This window comes from Trifolium pratense, linkage group LG2 (assembly GCF_020283565.1).
Source record: "Trifolium pratense cultivar HEN17-A07 linkage group LG2, ARS_RC_1.1, whole genome shotgun sequence".
Taxonomy (NCBI): domain Eukaryota; kingdom Viridiplantae; phylum Streptophyta; class Magnoliopsida; order Fabales; family Fabaceae; genus Trifolium; species Trifolium pratense.
This window is the reverse complement of record NC_060060.1, coordinates 30892836-30907099: the sequence shown is the minus strand read 5'-3', so window position 1 is coordinate 30907099 and position 14264 is coordinate 30892836. Positions and strand designations below refer to the sequence as shown.

At 35.1% G+C, this 14264-nt stretch overlaps 1 long non-coding RNA gene across 2 annotated transcripts; it reads right to left on the bottom strand.

Moving 5' to 3' along the window:
• Positions 1-2790: 2790 nt before the first annotated feature.
• Positions 2791-5650, bottom strand: LOC123907108. Of its 2 annotated transcripts, XR_006809158.1 has the most exons (3): positions 5510-5650; positions 4388-5421; positions 2791-3918 (listed from the first exon to the last, which is right to left on the bottom strand). It is a non-coding gene; the product is annotated as an uncharacterized LOC123907108 (long non-coding RNA). The 2 variants fall into 2 exon arrangements; XR_006809157.1 differs by having other exon boundaries at positions 2791-5421.
• Between the last annotated feature and the right edge of the window lie 8614 nt (positions 5651-14264).

The window sequence follows — 14264 nt, the reverse complement described above, 5'->3', positions numbered from 1 at the left end:
CAAATGACTTTGAACAAAAAATAATTTTCCCACTCATAAAATTGAGTTATCTTCCTGGATTACTTCACCGGTTTTTAATTATGTCTTGCTAGTTCTGTCACCTCGGATATGATTCATATCCGGAAGGACCTGTAGAATCCTGGGGGATTTGCGCTTATGAGGCGGATAAATCCTTAAGGACATTGCTAGTTCCATGGTTCACTGTTTTGCAGGTTTATGATTTTGTGGTTGTTTACTATGCGGTTGACATCAAATTACTACACCACAAGAGATAAGTTCCTATGAACTCTATTTTAATTTATTATCTATAATATTTGTTGAATTACTTAAATTAATATATGGTTGAATATTGTGATTAGGTCCAATTTTTACAATAATATTTTGGGATGAGGGAGTATATAGTGTAGAAACAGATGAAAAGAGTTTTTTTTACAAAGTAATTAATTAATCTTTTGACCATACTGATGGTATAATAAATGTAAAGAAGAAACTTTTTTTTTTTCTAACAATAAATATAATTTTCTATATTTAGAATCTTAACATGTGCCTTTTGTGCACATGTTAACATGACCATAATTTTAAAACACGTTTGATTCTATTCTTTGAAGCAACAGAAAACATAAGGTTTCTAGTACTCATAGTAGTAATATTTATTGCGAAGGGCATTCCACTGAATTTGAATTCTTAGTCAAAGTAGAGCAAACCACTTCTAACAAATGTGCTTACTCAACTACATTGCACATAAGGGCTATAAATTCGATAGATAGATGATGTAATCGATATCATATAAACACTATTTTGTTAAAAAAAAACTGATTGTTACGTTTTTTTTTTGTTACAACAAGTTGGAGATCGAACCCATGACCTATAATATACTACCCAAATCCTTCACCATTTTGTTAAAAAACTGATTTTTTTTTTAAAGAAAAAGACTTATAGCATTTCATTATTAACTATGTTACCAATACATATGGGTACATCAATAAAGAGATGGAAACTAGCTAGAGATGTGGCCACCCTTGCTAAGGCATGAGCAACCTCATTGGTTTGTCTCCTAATAAACTCGATACGAGAGTTTCTAAAATAAGTGTTATAGACACGTACACAATCCTTAATAATATCTTCGAGCTCAGACGCGTTAGGATGCTTACTATGGAAACTAGTGACAACATTTCTTGAATCAAGTTCAAAATCTACATTTTCCAGCTGCAAGTCATGGACCCAATTGAGAGCACTGAGTAAGCCAAGAGTTTCTCCTATATCGACATCAGTAATGGGTGATAGCCATTCCGTTTTAGCCAAAACAAACCATCCTTGATCATCTTGGATGCACATACCTATTCTAACTTTGTTCTGCTGTTTGGAGAATGATGCATCTATATTGCATTTGTACCAACCAGTTGGAGGGTTTGACCAACAAATTACAGTATTATGTTGTCGATGCTGGGAGTGCAAGTTCTCATGATTCTGCACACCTTTCTAATATGTAAGCATGTTGATAGCACATGCACGTACATGTTGAAACGGTTCAACCTTGTCTCTCCAAACCTTGTCATTTCTTTGTTGCCAAATACTCCATAACAAAGCCATGAAAAGTGACACTTGATCTGAATTGAAAACCTGTAACACAAAGAAGATAATGTCTGCAATATTATTATGCTGCAAGTGAGTTTGCAAAGTATTCCACCATCCAACACTTTTCCAAATTTCCTTTGCATTGTTACACAAGAGGAATATGCGTAAATTATTTTCCTGTTCATTTTCACAGAGAGCACAAATATCAGGACAGTTAACTCCTTATTGAATAAGGCGAGCACGAGTCGGAATACAATTTCGACATAATCGCCAAATAAAATTCTTAATTTTTGGCAGAACTTCAGCTCTCCAAATTTTATTCCATTGACCCGGGATTTGCAAACCAGTTGTGTCAATTGCTTCATTGATGCAGTAACGATATGCACTCTTAACAGAGTAGTGTCCATTTTTCTCAAGTCTCCTGATCAATTTATCTTCAACAACCGACTATAATAAAGGAGTTTGCGAAATTTTTGTTGCACTGCTGTTATAAAAAATAGAGCAAATAAGAGGCATATTCCACTTTTTTGCATTTGCCATTAACAAGTCAGATACATTCAAAATAGCTTAACATTGGATCCAGTTGCAAGGGTCTTGTAAAAACTGAACCATCAGACACCCATCTATTATCCCAAACCGGTATATCATAACCAGTTCCAATACCCACCACGAACAATAAATTTTGCACTCCAAATGCTTCGCCACACGTAACTTGGGTTGTGCCCAATGCTTGAGCTAAGGAAGTCGCTTATAGGAAAATATTTAGCTTTGAATAATCTAGTGATTAAATTACCCGAATTAGCTTGTAACTTCCAGGCCTGCTTACCAAGTATCGCATAATTAAAAGCTTGAATACTTTTAAAACCCAAGCCACCCGCATTTTTGTGCATAGTTAACCGCTTCCAAGAGAGCCAATTCCTTTATACTGTTAAGATGAATACTTTTTCTTACCAACACCCCCTTTCTAATAGAAAACTAAAGCATACATTGCAAAAGCATGCAATTCAACGAACAGATGGCAACTGATTTATAAACTAAAAATAACATTGTAACCAAAATATATTATAAGGGTCCGAGATCCATCATTATATGATAGATAACGAAAAAATATTTTTAAAACAGTATTTGATTTTATAAAATATTGCAAAACAATTAAAGAATTCATCAAAACTAAAAAATAAAAAAATATATTAAATCCAAGGCAATGAACATTACTAATATCTCAAAACAACCCTTTAAAATAAATAATTAGGTCCTCAAGGCCTCAAACATTATATTATTTTTTTTAACAGCCAAAATTTATTGATAAAGTCAACCAAACATAAGAGATGTTTGCTGAGAAAAAGATACAAAGGAAAGGCTAGAAAAAAATAACAAACTAAACAAACTCCTACATCCACTCAAACCAGGAACAAAACCTAGAGACACACAAAAACCAACACAAAACAACTTCACGCAGAGGACCAAAAGCGACAACCCAGCACAGCAACACCCCTAACAACTCCCACCACACAGAGCACACACCAGATCTACACCTCCTCACCGATAGAAGCAATCAAAAGGACTCCATCTCCATTCATAAAGTAAGCAAGGATCTTTTGCAGTACCATCTATAAACCACTGTCGATTAACAACCCAAAAGACATAAACAGATTTTGTAGAAGAATTATTACCATCCCTAACCACTGCATTACTTTGATGCCACACCTTCGAAGTACAGTTACAGTGAAGGAACAAATGAGGCCCCGTTTCCGCGGTCAGCTCACACAAAACACAAACTGATAACTGTTGCTGCATAATCCTCCGCCTACATAACTTATTCTTGGTCGGGATTCGATATAATAACAGCTGCCAGGAAAACTGATAACTGTGTTCTAAGTGTCTTGTGTATTTTTCCTTTTTTCAGTTAGTCGTGTGCATTGGGGCTAATTGTGGTAACTTGCACAACTTCAATATTTTCCTACAGACGATAACAACAGACTTAGGACACTCAACAGACGATGATACATAACACAACACACTTAGAACACTTCCAGTAGATAACAACAAAAATTTTATTTAAATCCCCATCACTTAGAACTTAAATACAACGATTACAACATGGAGATTTCACACAACAACTAACTAAATTCACATCACAATATGCATCACACCATTATTAGAAAACAAATACAGAAATCACTCCTTCTCAATCTTCACTTGTTTAAAACGTTTACCTGCTATCAAAGAAAAACATAACATATGTCAAAAGGTGCAACAAAATGGCAGAAACCTGAAATCACCTTCTTTATAATCAGGGTGTCCTGATTCAAGGACTTTAGACACCCTAAAACCTGCTATTACCTGCATTTACTCAAAAATCAACAGAAGCTACATAAACAAAAACTTGTTTCAATGTTCTACATTATTCTTTGATTAGTTTCAATCTTGATTTAAGAATAAAACTTAAACTCCAATCTTACAAATTACATGACCACTTGCTAATATCAAGCAATTGAACTCCACTACTCCAATTAAGGAAGAATCGTTCGAGAAAACAGAGTTAAAATTCTAATGAAATAGTCATTGACCAGACTTTACTTACCTGGGCCGAACTCTGAATTATCATGACCCTTTGTTAGACCAACCAGAGGGTTAAAACAAAAACAAAAATCCAATTTTTTTAATTTGCTAAGAAATTTATCACATCAAAGTTGTAAACTTAACTAACAAATTGATCCATTCAAAGACAAAATTTACATATAAAAGAAGCTACTTTAAGGATCAAATTTGACATATACTCAAAAGGGTATTCACAAAATTATTAACTTACAGATTGAGGGGTATATGAAAGAGGATTAGGAATTCCTTGTGGTTTGTTCATGAGATTCCTCATGTATGGATCACAAGCCAAGTAGAGATTTTTTAGCAGAACATCATTGGAACTTTCTGGAAGCTTTAGAGTTATGGTACTGTCAATAATGATCATGTCTGATTCTTTAGGAAAACCAGACACATAGTCCCTCAGAATCACTTGCTTGTTCCTCACTTGTTGTGCCATGTTTGGAATTATTTTTTAGTTCATTCAGTTTACAACAGAAATAGTGATGAAAATGAAGACACTAATATCTCAAAGACTGAAAATAAAATCAGTAATGATTCAGTCACAAATAAACATTACATATACCTATCATCAGTTAGCTTAACAATGACCATTTTAGTTACCTTGCCATCACGAACATACTCTCAGTTCAGCAGGAATCGCAGTCATAATACTAATAACATCTATAATTCAGTTTATTACCTAAATTTATATCAAATACAAAGCAAAAAACTTCAAACAAAACAATAAAAACCCACCTTAATGGTGTCATAGTAGTTCCATCCAACCTCCGAGGACAAGTAACCAAGCAAGCAGTATTCGTGTCTCTTTTGAAGCCTCAACACCCTAACTTCATTTACTCATTCAGTATTCAAATTCAATATAAAATCATTTGAATTCAACGACAACAACAAAAATCAAAATCTTTAAATCACATCTATCAATCAATTGATGAATTACATTTTGCAAAACTCGAATACAATATACAATATCCACCGCATACACAACTACTTACCAACCAAAAACTCATAATCATAATAAGTGTGAGAACAAATTTCGGCAATATAAGTTAAACTTAACCCAAACTGGGATATAGAACAACTTTTAGACGGCATGACCTTTGCCTTACTTTGAAACACAAGTTTATATGGATGAAGGGTGGTACGGTATAAATCACTCTCGGGAAGAACAGAGAAACACGACATCTCATATACCTGGCCCTCTTCAAGCTTCCAATCAAACATATAAATAAGCTATTTTCCACCCTAAAAATTAATCAACCAATAAGTCATAATCTATAAATAAACACACCATCAACACAAATAAAATACAGTAAACAAAAAATACACTTACCTTCTCATCACCCAAAACCATCTCAAGCGAGTTGGACTCAATTGGAATAAGGAAAGCAGGTACTTTCCACAGACGAAGCATCATACCTTAATACGACCAATTTCTTTACCGGGCAATATAGCCGCAACATCATCAAATTTATCATCCACCTTCAACTTATCGTTATACACCATCCCGTCAAACCCTAACTACACCCTGTTGCTCTCAATCTGTGCATCGCAAATCTTCCCCATCCTCAATTTATAGACAAGTGGAGCAGAAGAAATTCAATTAGGAGGGAAAATTATAGAGAATTCAAAATTCAAATCACTTTAATAAGATGCAATTCTACCTCCACCAGATGAAACCACCTTCAATTTGGTTTTTTGTTTTTGTTTTAACCCTCCGCAATAATAAGATGCAATATGTTTTGTGAATTTAACTCTTGCCTATGTTTTCATCTTGCTTTCTCTCTTCTATATTTTTTTTTTTTGTTGTAGAGTGACAAGCAAGGAGAAGTTGATTTCAGAGGTTTTTAAATTTTTTTTAAAAAAATTCAGATTTTATTTTGGGTGTAATGTGGATTTTTGTATAAACCCTTTTGTTGATATTTTCTTGATTTGATTGGTTTGTTTCTGAGGCTGAGTACGTGAACCCTTTTGCTGATGCTGTTAACACAATTATACGAAGAGATGAGTCAACTGAAACTGGTGACCTTTTGCCCCCATGTGTTGAAGGTACTTGATTTTTGAACTTTTCTTTCAATCCACTGAAATGGGTTTGTGTAAAAAAATCATATTTTTATGTCTCATTTGAGATGTTAGAGTGATTTTGAGCTGGTAGTGATGTGTTTTTTCATTTTTGGTTTTCTGGGTCATTTTCTTGTGTTGATCAGCTGCACTTAATCTTGGCTACAAACCTGTTAGAACTTCGGACATACCTTGGTCCAAGACCTCAACAACCTCCTTATGCTCCTCTTGCACATCCTGCACCGGATTCTAACCAGCATGCTCACCAACACAGTAAGCTGAATGGTTTCTTACTATCTTATTTTTAGTGTGGTATTTTAGGTATTTGAGGAACCAAACCTTGAGTTAATATATTTACTTTTGCTGCTCACTCTGCTGGTGGTTTTTACAATGGTTTTTGCTATGGCAGAGCCAGAGAAATCTGCACCAAGGGCTCCGCGAGCAAATAAATATGGATATGCATTGCAGATTGATACCTGCTTATGGTGCAGATTGGGATTGAAAATACGGGTTATTGTCATTATAATTTAAAAGAGTTCGCTCATTAAATTTCTATGCATATCTTTTGCAGGGTTTAATTTTGATACTTTATTTCATTTCAAGGTTTGAACTTGTTTCTTGTTTTATTTGTTATTCTATTTTGTATATTGTTTCTTTTTTTCATTAGATTTTGTGTTTTAATTGTTTGGTTCTTCTAAAGTTGTAATGCTTCTGATTTTTTGCATTTGCTTTGCGTGTGGGTTTACATTTGGGATCTCCCCTTGCAGTGTCAGTGGCTTGCGTCTGGTGCTTGCCTCCCAATGATAATAGGCATAGTTCCATGCGGTGTGTTTTTTATTTTGTTTTATTTTGTTTTATGATTTTTATGTTACTTAGCTAAACTTTATTTGGGATTTTGTGATTTGGTTACTGCTATTGTCCTTTGATCTCATTGCAAAACTATTATTGTGTGTAAAATATGGTTGTGTGTGTACATTTGAAAGTGTGGTCCAATTATCTATTGCAATGGTGTGCATATGTTTGCGTGTTGCGTGTTTTGCAGTTTGTTTCAGTTTGTGTCTTTTGGACATTTGATTTATAGGTTGATTGTATCTTCAGGTTAAATCATTTGAGTGGGTTGTGTACATCTTCATGTGAGGTTGTTTTTTTATTTGTTTACATGAATTTTCTTTGTCTTAGCATTCAAGGTATATAATATTTCTAATGTTTGATTTCTTTTAGATTTCAGTATTGTGAGAGATGCAGAGCCCCTAAATTTTGTATCCTAAGGCATAGGTTTTGTGCTCAAAAGGCTTTTTCTTTTGGAATTATATTCCGATTCTAATGTTTTATGTGAATGGTGTCCAAGTAAGTAAATATATTTGGGTGGTAATTTCATTTCTGCATTCTTCCAATCCATTGTTGTTGTACTATATGTGTATATTGCTGTCAGAGGTGAACTGTTTTGAAGAAGCACAAAGCTTAACTTAAATTAAACCTTATATGTATTTGTTAGAGCATTTGGAAGATGGTGACAGTTAGTTATCATCTCTTAAAATGTGTGTGTATTGGTTAGAATGAAAATTTTCTATGTGATTTCACAATAATCCTTATTCTACAATATGCACATCTGTAATAGCCTAAGGTGGGTATCTATCTTACCTCAAAGGAGCAAGCAGTGAGTTTTTTTGCTTCACTGATATGGAGCACTTCAACTTGTGACCTATGAGTAGCTCAAGCAGGGCTTATTATTCTGGTGTGGGAGTCTTTAATTTAACCCTCTGTATGACATTGTTTTTGCTTTTCTGTAGGATCAAATTGCTGGTGTGGGAGTACTTGATTCAGTTTACATCAGAGAAATTTGCCGACGATGTTGCTGAGGTACACTTCTATTTATTGATAAACCTTGTGGACTGTAAATAAAAATACACAGAAACTATTTTCATGAATTCAATTCTTATTTTTGTGTGTGATAATTTTAACATGAGATATCCTGGAGTTTTTATAGAATGCCACTAACTATTCTGTATTATTTTGACAGTTGATCCGCAACCGTTACCCGCCGAAGGAAATTCCTCGCTTTGATGACGTTTTGGGTATTTGTGATTTATCCCATGTTAGTAACAAGAATATTACTATTTCTACTTTATGTGTACTAACTTCTCTGTGTATTTACATGAAAATCCAGCAACATTTGTCCTTCATCATCCAGAGCATGGGCATGCAGTTGTACTTCCAATTATTTCGAGTATTATCGATGGTACACATCAAGCTGTGTAAGAGGAGGTATAGCTGTGATGTTTTACATCATTGTGTTTATATGCTTTGGGAATAGGTGGAGTAAGGGGTTCAATGACAGCATTTGGTTCTCACCATCAAAGGAGAGTAAACACAGCAAAAACAGGAAAGAAGGGCAAGGATAACATGGTATATGGCAACAATAAATGAACCGAAAGAAGTAGAGGAAACTAAAACAGAAGGAAATAAATGCACTGACAAATTTATATCAATTTTGCATACTATTTTGCATAGTTATATAATGTATATAGTATACATGCTTTATGCCAGGCCAACGTTGGTTGCTTTTGTTAATGCCATTTGGGCTTATTTAATAAGGTTTGATGAATTAATCAAGGTTTGTTGTCTAGCTTGGCATCTTACTTGGTTTTGGCTCCTATATACACTTTAGGGTCAAGTTGGTCAGGTTATCATAAAAATTTAGGTAGAATGTTCTGCATAATTCTGTAATTTCTTCCTTGTGGCTTTAGTAAACCTAGCATCACCTTAATTGCCTATTCCTTCAACTGTTAACTTGTTTTTAATAAAGGACTGTCCCTTTTAGCTCCAATTAGGATCACCCTGTATGTTTTAGTCCATATAACACAAGCATGACAGCTGCAAAATGAAGCAGAACATAACTTATTAATGAAAAGGTATTTAGTATAAAAAAAATAAAAATCTAAGTCCACTTTTAAGGTTTTTGCTAGGAAATTCAGCCTTTTGCTCTTCAGTCCACTTTTAAACCTTCTACTTTAAAAACTAGCTTTTTCATTTGATACTTTGATGTGTTAGGTGTGGCAAATACTGTGCTTTTAAACCTTTTCATTGAGAGGGTGACCAGATACCATGAAATGGAAACTATAGTCTTAAAGTTCTATTTTAATAGAACATTAAATAAATGGTTAATGCAGTGTTTTGAAGTCAGAAGTTGGGTCTTTTTGGTTGATAATCTAAAGGAGCATACATTAGAATAAATATAATATCCTACAAATTCAGTCTTTTTATGGTATCACATTTGGGTTGATTCCTTTATGTTTACTACAAGTGGTTAGAAATTAAATCTAAATATTATATTCTCTAATATAGTGATTTAGACTTTGAACTCACACTACTAAACTTTGTGAGGACCATTATTCTATAAACACGACTGAGTAACGTACAAATAGCATAATCTTTCAAGGTGTAGCTCATGTCATGAACTTTAGCCTAAACAAAGTTATAGTAGCACAAGAACTGCTACTTGAAGTCTTACAAAGAGTCTATCGCAATATCGCTTTGAATGTGGTCAACTGATAGTTGATAATTAGAACTTGCTATAGTTTTCATTTATAGATCACAGTTTGCTTTAGACATGCTGCTATATCCAGTTTTCATTTATCAATTTTGTTGTAAATGTTCAAAATATGCAAAGTTTTATTTGACCTATTTCTTGTGGTTTTGTTCATTAGATATTTTATTTAATTTAATTTAAGATTAACTTTTTGTTTAATCCACCCGTGCAAAGCACGGGCTACATCCTAGTTACCTAACAAGCCAAAAGTAAAGAAGTGACTAGAGTACGTTGCTTCCACGTCATTGGCATATCCATAGCGACAACTAAGTGCTTGTTAGTTAGTTTCAGCTTTTTTACTTCAAACAAACGCGAGAGAATTAAGTTTCTCTTCCTCAAACAAACGCAACAAATTGAGTCGTAGATCGACGGCGAGACGTGTGTGAAGCAGATCAGCTGCTGAGAAAGACGGAAAGTGATGGGAGGAAGAAGATGGAAGATGGAGGTAGATTGATGGTTACTGTTAGAAGTGATTTGCATTCAATCACTTATGGAGGTAGAGTGATTTGCATTCAGATGGAGGTAGGTTGATGGTTTTTGTTTGAAGTGTTTTAAACACTTAAAGTCGGTTTACAATATATATTTACAGCAAAATTTTAATTATAATTTTCATATATTAAATTGATAAATTCAAAATTATTGTCATATAATTTAACATATATTATAATTCTTAAATTTACTTACACCGGAGAAGCCAAGAATACTGCGAAAGAAATAAAATTCCCTACACAACAAAATGTTACTAACAACTAGTAAAAAACAACGGTAGAGAGATACAACGTTAAATTTATCAAATGCTTCGGATTCATTAGTTTTCTGCATTCTTCATCTATAGATACTGTATTTAAAATAACACACGCACGCACTCACATACACACACTAAGTAAAAAAAATTGGTGTCATGTGTGATGCTAACAATAATGAATTGGTGTCAGTATCTACTTCTTTAGATTCTGAACAAGTTATTATAGTGTTGATAACTTCTAGTAATAACCTGACCGGTAGTGTTGATGACGGCATAATAAGTGAGTTTGTTTTGTGCCAGTACCAACTTCTTTAGACTCAGAACAGTCTGTTAATATAGAAACAGACCACCTGACTGATGGTGGTGATGCAGAGTTTGTTGAATATATAAATTGATTTTGGGTTTGTTAGTTTTGGGCCTTGGGAGTTTTAAGCCCAAATTAGTGATGTAGAAAGTCCAATTTCTAGAAGCCTATTCTAGAGAAATCCATGGAGCTCTCTAGAAAATAAGGATAAGTTAAGATTTATGTAGAATGGTAGGGAAAATTCTAGAGAGTAGTTTATAGCCATTAGATCAACTTTGTGGTGGCAAAATCCTAGTCATTGATTTAGGGATGCCACTAGTATAAATAGAGGTGATGAACTTGAGTTTGTATCAAGCCAAAAAAATTACAAACACTCAATAATATAAGTAGCATTCCCCTTCCAACAAGTTTCATATCCTCTCTCAAATATTTAAACACTTTCTCCACCTATTAAAGCTTCCTTCCAACAAAGTGGTATCAGAGCTTGAAGGTCCTCTTAAAGATGGCGAATAGTGGTGTTCCTCTCCAAGTCTCGATGCTCACAAAGAGCAACTACGACAATTGGAGTTTGAGAATGGTGGCTCTCCTTGGCGCACACGACGTGTGGGAGATAGTCGAGAAAGGCCTTGTAATCCCGGAGAATGAAGGTACTTTATCTCAAACTCAAAAGGATACAGTCAAAGAGCCGGCATCGACTATGACGAGGTATTCGCTCCAGTTGCTCGATTAGAAACTGTTAGACTAATCATTTCATTGGCAGCTCAAAACAAGTGGAAGATACATCAAATGGATGTCAAGTCAGCCTTCTTAAATGGGGTCCTTGACGAAGAAGTCTACATTGAGCAACCACAAGGCTACGAAGTCAAGGGAGAAGAAGAAAAGGTCTTGAAGCTAAAGAAGGCACTCTACGGGTTGAAACAAGCCCCAAGAGCTTGGAATGCTCGAATTGACAAGTATTTCCAAGATAAGAACTTCATCAAATGCCCATATGAGCATGCACTCTATATCAAAGCGCAAGGCGGAGATATTTTGATTGTGTGCTTATATGTAGATGACTTGATCTTCACGGGGAACAATCCAACCATGTTTGAAGAGTTCAAGAAAGAGATGACAAAGGAGTTTGAGATGACCGACATTGGATTAATGTCTTACTATCTCGGCATTGAAGTGAAACAAGAGGATCATGGAATCCTAATCACTCAGGAAGGTTACGCTAAGGAGGTACTCAAGAAGTTCAAGATGGATGATGCAAACCCAGTTAGCACGCCAATGGAATGTGGAATCAAGTTATCAAAGCACGGGGAAGGTGAAATAGTGGATCCATCACTCTTTAAGAGCTTGGTTGGAAGCTTACTATATTTAACATGCACGAGGCCTGACATCTTGTATGCGGTCGGAGCTGTAAGTCGATACATGGAGCATCCAACAACAACTCATCTGAAGGCAGCAAAGAGGATTCTTCGCTACATCAAAGGTACAACAAACTTAGGCTTGTACTACTCTGTTTCTGATGATTACAAGCTCGTTGGATATAGCGATAGTGACTGGGGAGGAGACGTGGATGACCGAAAAAGCACAAGCGGCTTTGTTTTCTACATTGGAAACACAGCTTTCACATGGATGTCAAAGAAACAACCGATTGTCACTCTTTCCACATGTGAGGCGGAATACGTGGCGGCCACTTCATGTGTTTGTCATGCAATCTGGTTGAGAAACCTATTAAAGGAGTTAAGTCTGCCGCAAAAGGAGCCGACCAAGATATTCGTGGACAACAAGTCAGCAATAGCTTTGGCAAGGAACCCAGTCTTCCATGATCGAAGTAAGCACATTGATACACGCTATCACTATATAAGAGAGTGTGTCTCTAACAATGATGTGAAGTTGGAGTACGTGAAGACAGATGACCAAGTAGCTGATATCTTCACCAAGCCTCTCAAGCGTGAACACTTTGTCAAGTTAAGATATTTACTTGGAGTAGCAAAATCAAGTTTAAGGGGGGGTGTTGAATATATAAATTGATTTTGGGTTTGTTAGTTTTGGGCCTTGGGAGTTTTAAGCCCAAATTAGTGATGTAGAAAGTCCAATTTCTAGAAGCCTATTCTAGAGAAATCCATGGAGCTCTCTAGAAAATAAGGATAAGTTAAGATTTATGTAGAATGGTAGGGAAAATTCTAGAGAGTAGTTTATAGCCATTAGATCAACTTTGTGGTGGCAAAATCCTAGTCATTGATTTAGGGATGCCACTAGTATAAATAGAGGTGATGAACTTGAGTTTGTATCAAGCCAAAAAAATTACAAACACTCAATAATATAAGTAGCATTCCCCTTCCAACAAGTTTCATATCCTCTCTCAAATATTTAAACACTTTCTCCACCTATTAAAGCTTCCTTCCAACAGAGTTAAGCGAATTGGTGCCAATATCCACTTCTTTAGAGCTTGAACAAGTTGATTATAGTGCAACGGACAACCTGACTTCCAGTGTTGATGCTGATTTAAGTGAATCTGTGCCAATATCCACTTCTTTAGAGCCTGGACAAGTTGATTATAGGGCAACAGATACCTTGACTGGTGGTGTTGATGCTGACTTAAAGCGAATTTCCACCAGTGTTTACTTCTTTGGAGTCTGAACTTCATGCTAATGATGATGAAACAAGTAAGCATGTCGTAGATGACTCAGTTGATGCAAGTGAAATGCAAAACTCAGTATTGGTTAGTATTGTTCCCTTTCCTCATGGAGGGCCAAAGTTCACTTTACTGTGCATATGATTTTCTTTGAGTGCATTAACGCTTCTAATATGATTTCTTTGTTAATTTTGTATTTAGTTGGATAATTTGGTTCCACCCTCAGACTTGGAAAACAAAATAGATGTTGGCATTACTGAAAGAAGTGATTATGAAAATCCATTACTTAATACTGTACCAGAGATACATCCAATTGAGTTGGCTAATGAAGGGTAAGCTAACTATCTTCTCTTTTTTGTATTCTAAATTACATTCACTCTTTCTCCTCATGGTCTTCAGTATGTGATTAGGCAAATTTATTACCAATGGCAAAACTTTCGCTTTTTCGTTGAAAATAAATATTTCTGAGCACATCCTAGTTGCTGAATTTGGTGATAAAGCAATGAACATTTTTGAAGCCCGAGACTGATATAGTAGGAGTTGCATATGGTGGAAGCAAAATATTGGTTTTGTAAGGAATGAAACACAACAATTTCTAATGATCTTCATAAGCAAAAGGCTGTCATAGATGACTTGCAATTATCTAGGTTTAGTGTGTCACAAGTTATGGCTTGATGCCTTTTGCTTTGCAATTATCTAGGTTTAGTGTGTCACAAGTTATGACTTGCAATTATCTAGGTTTAGTGTGTCACAAGTTATGGCTTGA